Source organism: Priapulus caudatus, unplaced genomic scaffold, assembly GCF_000485595.1.
Source record: "Priapulus caudatus unplaced genomic scaffold, Priapulus_caudatus-5.0.1 Scaffold1723, whole genome shotgun sequence".
NCBI classification, from domain to species: domain Eukaryota; kingdom Metazoa; phylum Priapulida; class Priapulimorpha; order Priapulimorphida; family Priapulidae; genus Priapulus; species Priapulus caudatus.
The window spans coordinates 46,747-49,340 of NW_014578784.1; the positions used below are offsets into that span (position 1 = coordinate 46,747).

The window sequence follows — 2,594 nt, forward strand, 5'->3', positions numbered from 1 at the left end:
ACCAAATAACACATAATTATTTTGGCGAAGCAAAGAGGGGGTATAATACTATTTCGGGTGATAACACAGAGATGGCCGAGAGTTATACACTGCTATCACATTTTTTTCATATCTAGGGACATATATCTTGCTAAAAATCACAATGAGCCTTACTCCATCTGTATGGTACCGACCAACCCCCTTGGCTCATAGCCTATTGGGGGCATTAGAACGCAACCGGAGTCACCGGAAAACAGAAAATTTGCCAAAGGACCAATTCATGAGAATTCATGGTGTAAAGTATGGTTTGCAGATGTTACAAATAGTAGTTGAGGGATTGGAAATGTAGCGACTGTGCTTGCATAATGTGTTGGTCGGCGATAGCGCGTTTGATGTAGTATGGATAATGGAGATGAGAAACGGTGGAGAGAGAATTGTTGTGCATGTGGGCAGCGGGTGTGGTTGTCCGCGCGCGCGCGACTTTCTTTGTTAGCTAGAAATGTATAAATGGGAGGTCTTGGTTGAAGAGTGAGGTCGGACGTGAGTGTGCGAGGCACGCGGCTGCGTGCCTCTGTGCGCGCACATGTGGGTTGAGAAACAATAATACTATTTGCTGGACACAACTGCTTGGAGTTTGGAGTTTCATTATTCATTGCTACAACTAATCTACTTTGAACCGGGTAACGTCATCATCGTCGACTCGTTACATTTTGATGTCGTCGACAGTTCGAACCGGGTTTGCGGACATAACGCAAGATGCTACCACTACAAACGATTCACGAGCCACGGAGCCACGGAAGAAAACTGGAGAAGGAAGAAGAAAATTGGAGAAAGAGAAAAGAAGAGCGGACGAGAGAGCAAGAGAGACAGAAGAAGAGAGAGAGGGGGAGACGGAAGGAAAGGAGGCAATGCCGAGACGCCGAAACAGACAGAGCAACGGAAGCCGAGAGAAGAAGCTAGAAGAAAGAAGAGGAAGATATAATGCCGTGATAAGTATTCCATTTTTCCTAGTATAAATTTCGCTGTGCTAACGCTGTTTACTGTCTGTCACCTGACTGCTAAGTATACTGACGATATTGCCTATTGCACATTTATGTAAGTGGAGCGCGGACGGTTTGTGCCACAATAGAGAGTTATAGGGTGCATAAGGTATAGAGAGCGTTACACTGGCTATAGGATAGATAGCCGTGGCACGCGTGTGATAACGGGCCTACGCGGACGTATCACGCGTCACGTTTAACGCATGGAAACGAGGTTAGCATACGCGGCTAAAGTTATGTCTCTGTAAAGACAAGTCGCGTACACGGTCCGAGAGAAGGACTACGGGGGATTTCTGTGGCAGCATATATACGCTGGGAATCCTCCACATAACGTGTCAGGGAGCACGGAATATAGATACGCTCGATGTGTAACCACCCTAAGATACTAGGAGGTACCTGAACGATATAAGGATTCGTTCAGTCACGCCATATATGAAGGCACAGTAGATAATCGTATGATATCTCGTTATGCACAGGTGTATAGTTGGATACTATAGAAGGCTGGCGACGCGGTAATGGCAAGCACAGATGATGTTATTTTGGGGAAAAATGTGACGCTGAATACGGCAGAGTATATTTAGTTAGGAACATGTTGTTATGACATATATATATAATAGGCATGTTAATACAGTAAATGAGTTAACAGTGTGTGTTATTGTTACATATCGATAGCATATGCGCCGCATACACGCGTGTGAATCTTGCGGTTTAGGATGCAGAGACGTTGTAAGCTGGAGCATGATGTTGAGTAAGCATATATATATATATATATATATATCATACATATATAATGGCAGGAAGTGCTAAAAATAAAGCCCTAATTCGGTCAAGTGCCTCCACAAACCCCTCGATTCGTATTTTACAGCACGCACTGCAACACTTACATCCTACATACACACACATACGCACGCGCCACCCTGTCTCTCATCCTGCGGCACGATTAGACAATCCAATATTACCCGAAATTGTGCTCCGTACCCCCTACTACCTACTAATACAATATCTCTTTCGCTGAACACGCAATACACTCATATACAAAAATAAGCAGTTTTGAACAAAAATCCATATGACCCTATAATACAACATGATAGACACAGAATACACAGATGGCGATGGAATACACAGGCCCTTTGAAATCAATGCCCACGGACACTCTGAATATACGCCACATGCCTTGATACCCGACTTGGGCCAAGCAACCACGACATGATTAAATAGGGACAGTTTATTGCTGTAATATACGCGAGAAAACATGCAAGCAATAAGCACACGTCCGCCCTTGCAAATACCCCACAACACAGACACCTTGAAATAGCAAAAATAAACAACAATCACACCTAGCAATGGGAATAAAATAGATACCAGCATAACATGCACTAAACAAGTAAAAACTCCGCAAGAGTACGATAAGCTCCACTCCCCAACGCAATATCGCTTTATATTCCAGGTTGTATAACCTCGACCATTAGTATATAATGACATACTGCCATTCAATGTTGGTATGATCAATCACATACATCGAACCCCTCAGGTTGCTCGTAAAACCCCTCTGCCTCAGATGCTTTAACAACGCCG

The 2,594-nt window shown here is 43.9% G+C and overlaps 1 long non-coding RNA gene across 1 annotated transcript in view; it reads right to left on the reverse strand.

The window, feature by feature from the left end:
* Positions 1-603: 603 nt before the first annotated feature.
* Positions 604-2,594, reverse strand: part of LOC106817430 — a 5,762-nt gene continuing 3,771 nt past the window's right edge. The window contains exons 2-3 of the long non-coding RNA XR_001395053.1: positions 2,005-2,007; positions 604-678 (exon numbers count right to left, since the gene is read on the reverse strand). This is a non-coding gene — a long non-coding RNA (uncharacterized LOC106817430). The remainder of the gene's footprint in view (positions 679-2,004; positions 2,008-2,594) is intronic.